General features: G+C 29.4%; 2 long non-coding RNA genes across 3 annotated transcripts; one reads left to right on the top strand and one right to left on the bottom strand.

Annotated features, from left to right (window-relative positions):
- Nucleotides 1-1386: 1386 nt before the first annotated feature.
- On the top strand, nucleotides 1387-2666 carry LOC113368249. Of its 2 annotated transcripts, none has more exons than XR_003366367.1 (4): nucleotides 1387-1659; nucleotides 1733-2128; nucleotides 2239-2425; nucleotides 2500-2666. It is a non-coding gene; the product is annotated as an uncharacterized LOC113368249 (long non-coding RNA). The 2 variants fall into 2 exon arrangements; XR_003366366.1 differs by having other exon boundaries at nucleotides 2236-2425.
- A 12663-nt stretch (nucleotides 2667-15329) lies between these two features.
- LOC113366559 lies at nucleotides 15330-15955 on the bottom strand. Its single transcript, XR_003366281.1, has 2 exons — nucleotides 15753-15955; nucleotides 15330-15684 (listed from the first exon to the last, which is right to left on the bottom strand). It is a non-coding gene; the product is annotated as an uncharacterized LOC113366559 (long non-coding RNA).
- Between the last annotated feature and the right edge of the window lie 197 nt (nucleotides 15956-16152).

Below are 16152 nucleotides of genomic sequence, written 5' to 3'. Positions count from 1 at the left end.
TAGATGATATTTTCTGTAAAATGTACTACGATGAAGAAAAAAAATCAAAAATTGACAAAATGACGGCGTGTTTTAAAAAAAAGTCGAATTTTACCCAAAATTTTGGTCGTTTTTGGACTGCCAAAATTCGATTTTTGATCCGATCAAAAAATCGATAGTTCATTTTACGGAGAACTATATATAGAACATGTAAAAAAAATCGATAGTGATCGGATCATTTGTTTTTGAGTAATCGCTGCAGCAAATTCGGAAAATGCTGTTTCGAGAAAAACGCGTTTAAAGATAAAATGATCGTTATACTATATACTATATATATACTCTTTAAATGGCTGTAACTCAAAAACTATTTAAGATATCGATTTAAAATTTCGGTATGTTATTTTTAAATGTATAACCTATCAAAATATGGAAAAATTGAAAATTCGATTTTTTGAAAATTTCACGCTAGTTGTGCCCCTTAAGCATATAATTAGAGATAAATGAAAAAAGCATTATAATCCAATATACCTTTTACCATCTGATTGTAATTTTGATATAAATCTTCAAATTTTTGTTTTAATAAAACATTCTATCAATTAATGTGCTGACATTAAAAAGCTTGAGGCTTGGCATAATAATCCACAAAAAAAGCGCAGAGCCACAAAGAATTCAATTATGTGAACACAACAGCTGCCTTCTAAAAATATATTAAATGATAATAATTATAATATATATATATATATATATATATATATATATATATATATATATTTGATTATTTAACACCATATGTGTTGAAATGTTGTAGAAATTGTAAATGTCTTATCATAACCCAAAAGAAGCATGAGCTTGTAAAATGTTTTAAAACTGCAAATAAGTCATTGATGTTAAAAATAATAAGGAAAATATAAAAGATAAATATATAACATTAATTAATACATAATGACAAAACAGTAAATATATATTTTTTATTATTGGATGAATGCTTTAAATCATTTTAATGTATCTTTCACCATCTGAAAACCCTTCATTATATTAGGTTGTCAAATATCTCCCTTCCGCTTTTTTGCTCTTGGTTTATAATACAAAAAGGCGGAAGGGAGATATTTGACAACCTTATATGTAACATATACTGTATATTAAATTTAATATTATATACGTGTATATGATATACATATATATAATATTAAATTTATAATTAAAGTAATACATATAACACATATAAATATCGAGTCAAAAAATAAACCCTAATTAAGTACCTAAGCATCTTAAAAACTACTATTTAATACCTAAACCTCTTAATAAGTTCACATTCAGGATCTCAGGCCCTTTCGAACAGAAGTTGTGATCTTATTCTCAACAAACACAATGCCGAACGTCGTGCGAAGGGTGTCGTAATCTACCGAGTGAAGCGAATTTCCGAGAATTGCCGCTATTGTTATTTTGCCTCTAGGATAGACGCGAAAGACGCCGTAACCTTAAAATGTAGTCGAGTTTATTATTTGCGCGCGTTTTCTGTTTTAATTATTAATTAATGTTATAATTATTCAATCGTATTTATTTATAAAAGTGCCAAAGACAATGAAGTGTGGTGTTAGTGTTGTGGATTAATTTACAGGCCCCGATCTTCGAATATATTGCCTCAGGATACCAAATTAATCTGAAAGCTATTAGCGCTATGTAAGTACATATATTCTTACTTATTAAATAAAGTGAAATATAGTTATCTTTAAGAGAAAATATTGAATTTTAGGTGATTGGTGTTATTAGTATTATTTCACCAAAGCGGTGAGGAATGAAGAATTAGCGAGATGTTCCTACAAACAATTTTTTTAGAGGACGTAGTAGGCACTAATTATTTACAAACAAAAAAAGAAGCAATTAGTTACTATATATAATAAAAAGGCTAATGAAGGCGTGAAGAGAGTTCTCGAAGACATCTTGAAGGGCATTTTGAAGCAATTTCTTTAGTACTCCAGATGAAAATAAATTTAATCTTATAACAATAATGTACTTTCAGTTTTAATACATATTCATATTTGAATAGTTATCAAGGAAACCATTAAAATGCAGTGCATGTGTTTTGATTCATTGGATGGATACAATGATACAAACAAACACTCGAGATGAATCGATTAACTGTTTTAAGGTATTAGCTTTGTCTCATTATTTTGCGTGTAATAATTACACAAAGTGAACTGTAAATCTTTTTACTTATCAAATGCTAGATAATTTAAATGAATATTGTTTATTTAGTAGGAAAGCACTAACAAAGGAAATGTATTTTTTAAAAACACATGAAAATTAATATGTAACTGCTATTGATTCAAAAGCAAATGGACTTTTGGTGCACAGTGGATAACAATATCATTCTTATTACAACTAGCAACAACACTTTCTATTGATCTATATATCGGCACATTTCTACACTTCTGGGAAAAATCTGGTAAATTAAGGATTAAATTGTTTTTCTTTATAAGATATTTACATAGCTAAAACTAAATATATACAATTTTTTAGGAGAAGCTATCAATGCATATATTGAACAACTTTTAAATGCAAATGGAAATAAGCACGATTGGATTGTTTTACTACGAGCAGTATTCTCCTCTTCGTTTATAGAGATGAATTGAAAAATCAGTTGACGTTTGTACATGTTAATAAAAATAATAACATATTTCTGATGAATAAAACAATACAATACAAGAATATAACTATAAAATTACTAATATATTGATAAAAGATATATTTGTGAACAGTATTAATAAATATATTATTTTTGTATAGAATTCTGCGACAGGTAGAAACGAACACATTCATTCATTGCATTACATTCATTTTATATATTATAGTATAAATAACTGTTCAAAAAGGAATAAATATAAAATATATTTAAATTACTTATTTATTTAAGTTTCCATACTTTTTTATAAATTTTCAGGAAAATTTTAAAATCCTAATAACCTAACCTCAAACTACACCCTGACAGTTTTGACGTTTAGGCTCTTTTGAGTACCTAAAGTACTTGAAAATGTTGGCTCTTTTAGGTGAATTACGTTCCTAAAACTGCACTAAGTGGAGTCTAAGTTACCTAAAAGATCTTAAATTTATATGGCGAAAAGAGGTTGATTCTCACGTTTCGGAACTGTTTCGGGTATGTTGTACCATCTGGCAACTTTATGCATAAAAGGATCATAATCCTCTTCGAGCACTGGGACTCGGCTAGGATCTAATACCACTTCAACCACCAAGGGAGCTAAGAGATTTGAAACACAGATAAGCCCTCTTGCTTGCCGACCACTGCTGAAGAAACATTAAAATTTACTATTCTCCGTTTTAATTTTATAATAAACTCATTATATCAAAGAGAACAAACAAGTTGTATAGAAGTATCGTCGTTTTGATTTTTATTGTAATAAACCATATATTGAAACTGTGTGAGTTCTCATTAGCGAAGTTTATTTTCTCAATTACAACATTTTGGTGTCAGAAGTTGGATTCATCCTGTCAGAAGAAAAATAAATTGGCCTGTGAGTACAATAACCAAATTCAGAAACGATCTATACAACGTGGATTCAAAAAATCGTCGGTAAAATCGTTTTCTTAAAAACGACGCCACGATTGGGATACGACGCCGTCGCAGTACTTAGCTATCTTTGAGGTCGCCATCTTGAAGAACACTTGGAAAGGACGCCACTAAAGTTGTATAAACCCAAAACTTATGAGATTATTATAGATGCCAAATTTAGAATAAGTAAATTTTAATTAACCTTATAGAACAGAAAATTTTAGAATATTCATTTTTATAACAGAAAATTTTAGAATATTTTTTTTTTATAGCAGAAAATTTTAGAATATTTTCTTTTGTAGCAGAAAATTTTAGAATATATACTTACAGAACATTTTAGAACAGAAAATTTTAGAATATATACTTACAGAACATTTTAGAACAGAAAATTTTAGAATATATATATATATATCAACAGAACATTTTAGAACAGAAAATTTTAGAATATATTATTTTTGAAATTAAATTTTATAGTTATTACAGTTTAGAATTTTATTTTATTTTTGCTAAAATTAAATGTGTTATTTTTTTATGCTCAAATTTTAGAAAATCCTTTGATAACATTGTATAATTTTGGCTTTGATATTATAAATTACATTTTTTCATTCTCAAACAATAATATTTTAATTTCAATTCATGTTTCAATTTTGTTAAATTGTATCCCATTATTTTATAACATATTTTACTATATTAATATCCCCTATATTTACTTTCAATTAATGCTGTCTATGAATTATATAGGTTTTAATGTCGAGTGAAAGAGCACCTGATAATTTGAGGTTACCACAGCAGAGATTAATTAGCAGATCAGAGGAATCTATTTTCAATAATTATCTGGAATACCATTTGGAAGGAGGTGAGCCAAATTCACTTAATCTTTTAGACTCAGTTTTTGGCAATCGAATTACTATTTCGCATATTCCTCAATTGTCTCAAAATTTTAATTCTCTTCCTTCTATTCATCTTAATACAAATATTCCAAACATGGCTCGTATGTCACTTGCTGAAGCTAGGGGTATGATTAAATCTTTTGATGGCAGCGATCAAAGCCAACTTTCATCTTTTATTAGAATTTGTACCTTTGCTTTTGGTGAAATTGACGAATCAGATAAGACTAGTTTATTAAATTATATCACACATGTTAAAATCGAAGGCAGAGCGTTACAAGCTATCCAATATAAAGAATTTTCAGATTTTGAAGACCTTAAGTCTACCCTTGAAGGCTTATTTTTAGATCGTAGATCAATTTCTGCCCTTCAGGTAGAATTCAATCAGTGTAGGCAAGGCTATAACGAGAGTGTTATTGATTATGGTCAAAGATTAGAATCAATTTTGATGAAACTAGTAGATGCTACTATTAAAAAGCACAAAAGCTCTAGTTAGCAGGCATTAAATATTTTCCAAGAAGGGCTACAACCCTCTCTTAAAGTGATAGTAAAATGTAAGAGTGCAAAAACTTTAAAGGAGGCTAGGGAAATCGCTATCGAGGAAGAAACCTTAGCAAATTCATTTAGACTTCAATATGCAAAACCTGGTCCTTCCATAAATCCATTCCCGTCATCACATAGAATAAAACCTGAATTAATGTGCAATTATTGCAAAAAGTTTGGTCACCAAATTAGGGATTGTAGAAAACGAGTTTTAAAGAACAACAAAAAGCTAAAGATACAAAAGATAGTGTAGATAGGGATCCAGTACCTGGAACTAGTAAGGGTAGCGAACTAAAGCAAGCTCATCTATCTTGCATAGAAAAAACTTCAAACAACTTAGCATTTGTAAATATAGAATCATTAGACACAGTTAGAGATAGGATTAATTTACTCGTTGATACTGGAGCAGAAGTTAGTTTAGTTAAGGTTTCGTTAATAAGTGATGAATTAGTGATAAGTCATAAATTAGAAGATAAATTAAATTTAACAGGAGTATCAGGGAAAAATGTACAAACTTTAGGCAAGGCGTTATTTAGGATTAGATTAGGAAATAAAATAGTTAAGCATGTTTTCCATATAGTTAAGGACAATCTTCCTATTAAGAGCGAAGGAATTTTAGGTATGGATTTTTTAAAAACTTTTGGTGGTTCAATAAACATAGTAGATTCTAAATTAAATTTTTGTAACGATACCACACTACCTTTAAAATTCTCATCTGTAGATTTAAACCCTAGGTCAGAAACGATTGTTCAAGTAGGTACTAATAGTGACTCAGTAGGAGTAATAGAAAAAGTAGAGTTACAAAGGGGTGTTTTTATAGCAAGCACATTGGTTTCCCCTTCTAATTCAAATTGTTTTGTTAATATTATAAACTCAAATGAACATTCGGTTAAGCTAAAGTTACCTACTTTTAATGTAAAAAAATTAGACATTTTTAATAATATAAGTTTGAATACTCCTGAATGTACAGTCGCTTCAACGTTTATTAGTAATAATAAATCAGATAGATTAAGATTAATTTTGGATAGTTTAAAGTTATCCCATTTAAATTTAGAAGAGAGAAAAGCTCTCGAGAACATTTGTACAGAATTTAATGATATATTTTATGTAAGTGGAGATACACTTCCGTTTACCAGCTCAGTTTTTCACAATATTAACACTCCATCAGAGATCGCGCCTATTAACGTTAAGCCATACAGAATTCCAGAATCACATAAAAGCGAAATTAATAAACAAATTAATGAAATGTTGAACGATGGAATCATAGAACGTAGCAATAGTCCGTGGAATGCGCCTTTATTAGTTGTTCCTAAAAAGTCTGATAATAATGAAGTTAAGTGGAGACTTGTTATAGATTATAGAAAATTGAATGATGCTACTGTCGGTGATTCATATCCTCTGCCCAATATCACTGACATCTTGGATCAGTTGGGGAGTTCAAAATATTTTTCTACTTTAGACCTTGCTTCAGGTTTCCATCAAATTCCTATGAACCCCAATGATCAGCAAAAAACCGCTTTCTCTACTCAATCAGATCATTTTGAATTTTGTCGCATGCCATACGGTTTAAAAAATGCTCCTGCAACCTTTCAGCGTCTTATGAATTCAGTGCTGACTGGCCTGCAGGGCATTAAATGTTTTGTCTATTTAGATGACATTGTCATTTATTCAACTTCTCTTGAAGAACATTGTAAGAGGTTAAGAGAAGTCTTACAGAAATTGCGCAACAATAATTTACGGCTACAACCTGCTAAATGTAATTTTCTTTGTAAAGAGGTGTATTATCTTGGACACATTATAACTTCAGAAGGCATCAAGCCTGACCCTACTAAAATTAATTGCGTGTCAAATTTTCCAACACCTAAATCACCCAAAGACATCAAATCTTTCTTAGGACTTGCCAGTTATTACCGTCGCTTTATTTCAAATTTTTCTAAACTATCCAGACCTCTCAGCGACTTATTGAAAAAAAAATGTCAAATTCCATTGGACTTCCAATGAACAAAATTCTTTTGAAAAATTAAAATCACTTTTGGTTCAAGCTCCCATTCTCCAGTATCCCGATTTTAAAAAAATATTTAATGTCACAACCGATGCATCTGGGAAAGCCATAGGAGCTGTGCTTTCTCAAGGTGAAATTGGTAAAGATCTACCTATCGCTTTTGCCAGTAGAACTCTAAATCGTGCGGAAGAAAATTATTCAACTATAGAAAAAGAGTTGTTGGCTATAGTTTGGGCAGTACGTCATTTTCGTCCATATATTTATGGGGTTAAGTTTAATATTATAACTGACCATAAGCCTTTAATTTGGCTTATGAATCTAAAGGACCCTGGCTCTAGATTGATGAGATGGCGCATCAAGCTAGAGGAGTATGATTACGATATAAAATTTAAGAAAGGCTCTTCAAATACTAATGCAGATGCCCTTAGTAGAATTTTCCTTGTCACTGCCCAAGACTCTTACGATGTATTTAGGAATAAACTAGAAAGTAGTATAATAACAAATAATAGAGTTAAGGAAATTAATGATGAAAAACAATTTTTCGAAAATCGTTCTTTATGTTTAGACGTACCTCAAGATTTTGTTAGCGATAATATTTTATTTAGGAAATTTAAGGATAAATTTAATAATATTAATGAATTAATTAGTCTAGGTAAGGAAGTAGGCGATGTAGTACCTTTTAAAAATAACGACAATTTTATATTTTATTTGATAACCAGATCTAGACAAACTGATTTAACAACAAGCAAGATATTATTTAAAGTTTTAGTTAGGCTTAGAGAATTATGTATAGAAAATAACATTAATGAAATTTTGCTTCCAAAAATAGTCGTGGAAGATGATCTAATTGATTGGACCGAAATTCGTAGTATGATTAGATTCATTTTTAAGGATACGCCAATTTTAGTTATCATTAATAATTATACATTTAATAATTTGACTAGAGACGAAAAAGATACAATATTTAAAGAATTTCATGTCACCCCGTTGGGAGGACATCAAGGATACAACCGGACTCTTAAACGTATTACTGTTCAGCATAATTGGCCTAAATTAAAAAAGGAATTACGTAAATTTATAAAAATGTGTGAAATTTGTCAAAGGAATAAGCTCTACCATAAATCAAAATACCCTATGATGATCACTGACACTCCGGTTAGGTCATTTGACAAGTGCGCTTTGGACATAGTTGGTCCATTAACAGAAACTAGCAACCAAAATAAATATATATTAACGTTTCAAGATTTACTAACAAAATTTAGTCAAGCTATACCGTTAAAGAGCCAAGATGCAGAGACAATAGCTAGAGCGTTTGTAGAAAATATAGTCTGTCAATATGGAATTCCATTAAAAATTTTAACCGATCAAGGTACCAATTTTTTGAGTACATTATTTAAAAACATTTGTAAAATTCTAAAAATTTCAAAAATTCAAACAACCTCATATCATCCTGAGTCAAATGGGGCTTTAGAAAGATCCCATCGAACACTTGCAGAATATCTAAGAAATTTTATAAAAACTGATCAGTCTGATTGGGATAGTTGGCTCCCTTATGCCATGTTTACGTACAATACAACTCCCCATTCATCGACTGGATTCAGTCCGTACAGACTCATGTTTGGATATAACCCTGAAATACCTTCTTCCCTTCCAAAACCTCAAACTTCCCAATATACTTTTGATGATTATGCGAAAGAAATAAAATTTAAAATACAGAAATCTATTGACATTGCCAGACAGAACCTTTTGCAGAGTAAAGAACTTTCAAAACAATATTTTGATAAAAATGCCAAAATTACTGAGTTTAAGATAGGTGATTTGGTCCTCTTGAAAAATGAATTGATTCCAAAAGGTAAATCAAAAAAATTAGTAATGCCTTGGAAAGGTCCATATAAAATTCAATCGAGGGACTCTGAAGTTAATTACACTTTGCTGTGTGGAACCAAATTATTAAAGGTTCATGTTAATAGAATAAAACCATTTGTTAATTAAATTGTCATTTTATCTTCATTTTATTGTAACTCATTATGTATTTGTCAAGTTCTGTATGATATCAAATTTGTAATCAAAATTATTTTATCTTATGTTTGTTGCCATCTAGATGTATACCATACTCATTCATAATCAATTTTGTTATATTTTGTTGTATTAGGATTTTTTCATATCGTTCTTAGATTATAGTTTTTGAACTGTAAAATTTGGTATCGACTATAATCTCATTAAGGGGGATGGTGTTGTACCATCTGGCAACTTTATGCATAAAAGGATCATAATCCTCTTCGAGCACTGGGACTCGGCTAGGATCTAATACCACTTCAACCACCAAGGGAGCTAAGAGATTTGAAACACAGATAAGCCCTCTTGCTTGCCGACCACTGCTGAAGAAACATTAAAATTTACTATTCTCCGTTTTAATTTTATAATAAACTCATTATATCAAAGAGAACAAACAAGTTGTATAGAAGTATCGTCGTTTTGATTTTTATTGTAATAAACCATATATTGAAACTGTGTGAGTTCTCATTAGCGAAGTTTATTTTCTCAATTACAACAGGTACTTAAAAGATTTTAAATTTTGTATATGATATACACATATATAATATTAAATTTAATAATATAATATGCATGAGTTAAGTTTTAGTGATCAGATTACAACAATAACAGAAAGTTATTGTCAAAGTATTCGTCATATTAAAAAACGACAAAAAAGGTTTTTATAGTTATTTTATATAGGACGTTTTTTACATATATAAGAAGAAATTTTTCGAGTTACACGGTTTTTTATGCAACCTTTTTTCAGTGTAAAGCGGGGAATAGGTGTATATATGTATATATGCATATATTATATATATATTATACACAAATCCAAGACTCTACCATTTAATATATTATATATATATATATTTCAAAGTAACTAGCAGCCCATTCGTCGAAATAAAAAAGGTATAAAGTATAAAAACTTTTATTTATACGTTTCGACACAAGATGCGTGTCATCATTCAGCAACTACAGCAATTTGAAAATTTTATTTACTTGTTTCTCTATGTTATAATTATATATTATTATATATATATATATATATATATATATATATATAATCAAATAAATAATAATTTAAAAAAAAATGATACTAACAACACAAGATGATTTTGTACCTGATTGCATTGTAAGATTTGTATTTTCTAAGTAAATTTAAATTCTTTGTGTTTGTTAAGGGTTTTCTCCCTTGATCCGAGATCCGAGATCCGAATTAGGTTTGTATTTTTGTCATGACGCCACAATGACGTCACCGGCCGGCGCGGCCTCGAACGAAAGTAGGTCAGCGCGAGCGTAAGGGTGGCGGCGGCGTTTCATTGACCTACTGCGTTACGCTTTGTTGTTATAAAACTTATTCCCATAGACCAAATTCACCCAGATATTGTGACGTCATGTGTTGTGCTTCGTATATTTCATTGCCTTAACAATGATTTATTTCAGCCTGTAGTTGCCTTCAGCGGAGATTATATCGAGGATATATAATACTAAACTGAAACTCAAGAAAGTCCTTTTGACTTATAAAATAATTTATTAATACTAACTGAACAACTTTGAGTGAATATTTGATGTAGTTTGTATTTAATTGAATTTAGTAGTTAGGTATCGCTGCTAGTTCCAAGAGAAGACTGAGTCCTAGATGTGTCTTTGAGGTCCCCCTCCTTCGGGTTTCTTCGGGTATCTCCGATATTCTTCGCCCCTACTAGCTAGTGGTGTTTATACTGATGGAGTATTCGATATAGGAATATAGTGTTGTGCAGCGGGCACAACACATGGAATATTACATTATCTGTTGAAATAAATGTTTAGACAAATTATCTGTTGTAAAAAATTACAGTTAATATTTTACAAATAGTTGATAATATCAACATCAACAATCTCTAATATATTTAAAAATTATTATATATAATTTATATATACTAATTGTTAAATATGTTAGAGATTGAACTATTATCAACTGTTTGTAAAATATTAACTGTAATTTTATAAACATGTAATAATATAATAATATAAACATATGAATATATGATATTATTGTTTAGAGTAAACAATTTTGTATCCGCCTAGCCACGAATGTTCTGATTTGTTTCAATTATGGTACATGTCTTGATTATATCGCAATAAATTTTATGTATTAGGATGCATTTTTTAACTCCATTCATTTTATATACTGATACGTCGTTTCTTTTGAAAGCTTTTCTGTTGAGTGAGATGTGGGCAATTATATGTTTTCTTGATGGCTCCGTTTGCAATCGATTGCAGTATACTTATATTTTTAGACATCAAATTGTAATACCAAACATTAACCATTTGTGGTCGTTTGTCCATTATCAGCCACCAAGGCCTATTTGTCTTTTTGGCGTTAATTTACAGATTCATGTTCACAGATAATTTGGTTCAATTATTCTAACAACGCGGTAGTTTACAAACATAAGACTACCATGATTTGCTATATCAGACCGTGACAAAAAATAAAAATTATTTGTTTAATTGGTTTATTAAAATAAAATTGATGAAATGTTTATGCAATGTAGTCAAACATCATAACAACTGATGTTCACTTATTGCAAAGAAATATAATTAGAGACCTTAAAATTAAAACCAATTTTATTTTAATAATCTCGTTTTGTTATCGACGTCACGAATCCCTGTCATTCTGGAGGAGCAAATCATTCACAACGCGTTGACCTATATATCTGTATGCAGGCAGAGGACCGACACCGGCAACATAGAGAAAGCATCCAAGGACTTCACATTGCTACCCCATTTATAGCGACCTGAACGGGAAAGACCCTTGAATGAACCGTCAAAAGTAGGTCACTTCGTTATGACGTCAGAGAACGTCATACCGAATATTAATGGTGATAAAAGCTGTATTGTCATAATAATAAGACAAAAATCACCAATAATACAGTTTTGCCATTCAACTAACGACGTCAAAAAGCAAAATACCTAAATTAATTCAGATGTTAAAAAACAGCATTATGATTCAATATTTTTATCTGTCAAATGCGCTTTAATTTCAATTATATATATATATATATATATATATATATATTAATTGTTTAATATGAACAAAACAGCACTCAGATTTGTTTAACACAACTTTATTTTATGATTACAGACGTTTCGAGACCATGGTGTGTCTCATCTTCAGTGTAATTTCAAAAACAGTTACTTATATACTACACATTCTTTAATAATTTATTTAAATTTCTACCATTCTAAATCTTGTAGATCACGCTATTTTATTATCTGATCCTCTGTTTTATGATACAAACATAAAATTAGTTAAAACGATCCTACTTGGCAATAATTTTCCATATAAGTTAATTTGTCCAATTATTAAAAATAGAGTCGCAAAATTACTTGAACCTTCTGATAAAAAACCGGAAGAGCCTGGCAAAACAAGTGTTCCTGAAAAAACTTTTTTCATTAATTTTCCATATCTTGACAATAATTTTAACCAATTATCAAAAAGACTTTTCAAAAAACACAATATTCGTATTACTTTTTCTTCATTAAAACAATTAAAATTTTTATATTCCAAAATTAAAGATGAAACTCCATTAACAAAAAAGAAAGATATAGTTTATAAAGTAAATTGTTTGGATTGTAATTGCTCTTATATTGGCCAGACCTGCCAGAACTTAGAAAAGAGACTCAGGCAACATGAATTACAATGTGAAAAAATAGATAACAAAAAATTTATAATCAACAACCATAAGTTTGATTTTGACAATCCCCAAATTTTATTCCATGAGAAAGACTTATTTAAACGGAGCATGGCAGAATCAATGTTAATAGTTCGGACTAACAATAGCATAAATCTAAGAACCGACACAAATATTTTACATGACACTTATATAAACATCATTAATAATTTATAAATTTTTTCATTTATCTTATTCTTTTCAATAAATTAATTTGTTTTTTCATTTTTATCGATTTTTGTATGCGATAGCACTCCTTTTGTTTACATTATAATGATACCCATTCTGTCTCCATCTAGATAAGTACTTCAAATTTGTTTAGAATATTTCTGTAAGTGTTATATGTTTCTTTAGTACTGTATCAAGCATTGCAAGGAATAGTTGGTGTTTTTTGTATATCAAAAATTAAATGAAATTTAAATAAATTATTAAAGAATGTGTAGTATATACAGTGCTGGATTTACAGTAGGGGCAGTCGGGGCTACTGCCCAGGGCGGCAAATTTTCGGGGGCGGCAAAATTTGGATAGTGAGAAGAAAATTATAATTAACTCACTTTTTTAATAACATTTTTAATTTCAAGAAATATAATTAACAAAACATTATGCAAATGCAATGCAAAATTTGGCAATTTGTCTAATATAAAGATTCGTAAGTGAGTTGAAACTTTAAGAAAAATATGTTCTTCAGATCTCGAGACCTCTTAAGATGACGAATTTGTGCACTTCCAAGCTCATAGCGCCGAAAAAAATTAATTATGTGTCTTACGGCAAGTTACTGAAACTTTCCGTACTGAAAATTACATTTTATAAAAAGCTTTAAAATTTTTTGAAAAATGATAAAAATTGAATTCAAAGAAAATTTTTTTTATATGTCGAAATTTTTTGAAAATTATTAAGTTTCATCTATTAAACTTATTAAAATTAAATTTTATTTGAATAATTCGATTTCTATTGATAGCGAGACGTGCTGATTAGTTATTGGCCAAGACAGGTCCAACTGTTTCGGAAATACTGGCCAAAATGCCAAAAATAATAATACCGATTACTATGGCAAATACTTTTTCTTAGGACTAATCTCAGTACAAGAAAGCAAGCAAATTATTAAACTAACTTTTGAATAAGTTTCAATTTAAATAATTGGGATACTGATATTGTTATGGTATCGAACCAATATTTTATGACAAAATATTGCAAAATCAATAATATTATCATATTATTATGGATTATAATGTTATGTCCAATTACAATATTCCTATTACTAATAGTAACATATGTTACAAGTACTAAAAATCAGGTCAGTTCTATATTAGTAACATAAAAATTCAAAATAAAAAAAAATGATGGAACAAAAATACAATTGAACATAATATTATGATCCATAATAATATGATAATATTATTATCCAAACCATACACTTGTTCAAAACGTAATATAGACGTTCTTAAAATTGGACATTTTCAGATTGAAAAACAAAGATTATTTTAAAAGTTTTATTATATTGAATATTTGGACATTTAACATCAGCGTATTTTACATTTTTCATTACACATTTATATATTAATTAAATATAATTAATAAAATAATTAAATTGATAATCATTATACTTATAGCTAAGATGCAACTATTTTCCACACCACCCAGGAGGTATAGTTGCCAGGCGCGCTTTTTTTAATGTGGTGTCGCCGTACAAATTGAGTACAGCCCTAGTCCACTTACAAAATAACTTAAATTAATTAACTAAACCTAATTTAAGCCTAACTTAAATGACCCAAATGTAACATGAAAAATACCCCGCGAGATGATTAAATGTATATGAAGATCTTCTTTAGGAAAAAACCGTAGACGATGCAAGAACCTGCTAGAAATTAAAGGTAAAATTGTAATGTACTTTTGTAATTAAAGGTAATTTTGTAATGAAGAGAAAAAAAAAAAAAAAAAAAAAGTATTTACATGATGTACCCCCCTAAGATCCACCATGTAAATACTTTAACTTCATAGGTTCCCAGCACTATGAAGCTTATAGAGGAGTGCATTTATAAAGGTCATAAAATTGTGTATTAAGTATTGTTATATGAATTAATTTTAAATAATTGTAAAAAAACGCGAAATCTATGCAAACTGGAAGGTCCTTGCCGTCTTCCCCACCCATTTTTAAAATAAAAAATAGTAAACTACCAGCCTAATGTATTCTAACCTAATTTTAACTTAATAATATATCCATGTGTACGTCCTCCAATTTTGTAGTCAATTTTCTGGTTGGTTCTAATCTTGTATGTATCTTCATCTCGTATGGATCTTGATGTTGATGTTTCACTGTATGTATCTTGATCTTGAATTATATCTTGATCTTGATTTGTAAATATTAAGGTTTTGCACTGTATATATCACGATATATCATTGTACACAACACTGTCTGGCACTGTATTTAACACGATTTTGCCCAAAATATATCTTATTTATAATATGTATATAAATCCGTCCACGAATCAAATATAAAGAATGAAAACGTAAATGGGGCCCCGATAAAATAATAATATAGTATATAATATAATAATAATATAGAAAATGATCGCAAAAAAACTAATATCTTATGATCTATCGTCGCATGCAAGTAAGATACATATCTTAATATAACAAAATAATATAGAAAATGATCGCAAAAAACTAATATCTTATGATCTATCTTAGCAAGTAAGATACTTATCAACATAACGTTCTCCTGGTCGTGTGCTCCTGGTGGTGGTAAAGTGGTCCATCCTACTTAGCAAAGTGATCTATCTTAGTAAGTAACAAACTTATCTGAATATAACAAACGTTCTTCTGGTCTTGTGCGCTCCTGGTTGCAAAGTAGTCCATTCTATCCTTGTACACTGGTAATCACTAACGTCCTGGTAAACATTCTTCCGTTTTAGTAATAGTGTTTTAGGATCTATTCCTCTGGTAACTTCTGTGTTCAACCTAAAATTAAAATTTTATTTAATTCTATCAATATTAAAAAGATTTGTACATAGCTCAGAGTTTCTTACCATGTCCTGAAAATTGCCAAGTTCAACCACTTATAAATTCAGCATCTTCCACCAGGAGACTCATTGTGCGACCAGTAAAAGAAAAGTTAATTCTTGAAATTGTGTTCATTACATTACGACACGAAAAGTAATCAAAGTAAGTTGAAAACATTATAATAGAATTTTATAAATCTAAAAAAAAATTATTTTTTTCCATGGGCCACTTAGCGAAATAATTAAAAAATTAAATTTAATAATAATTGCAAACAAATAATATTAATTGTTAAATTATGTGCATGGGGTTGCGGTGCTTCTGGGAAAACAACGCAGGGGCCCATACACTCAAGGATATAAAACAAAAATTAATTAATAAATTAAATTTAAATGTGAAACCCGACTACTTGGACCTGCCGTGGGGGGT

The sequence above is a fragment of the Ctenocephalides felis genome, unplaced genomic scaffold (genome assembly GCF_003426905.1).
Source record: "Ctenocephalides felis isolate EL2017-DRISC unplaced genomic scaffold, ASM342690v1 CF-g0.4_SCAFFOLD_01170, whole genome shotgun sequence".
In the NCBI taxonomy this organism is placed as follows: domain Eukaryota; kingdom Metazoa; phylum Arthropoda; class Insecta; order Siphonaptera; family Pulicidae; genus Ctenocephalides; species Ctenocephalides felis.
This window is presented reverse-complemented; position numbering and strand designations above follow the sequence as displayed.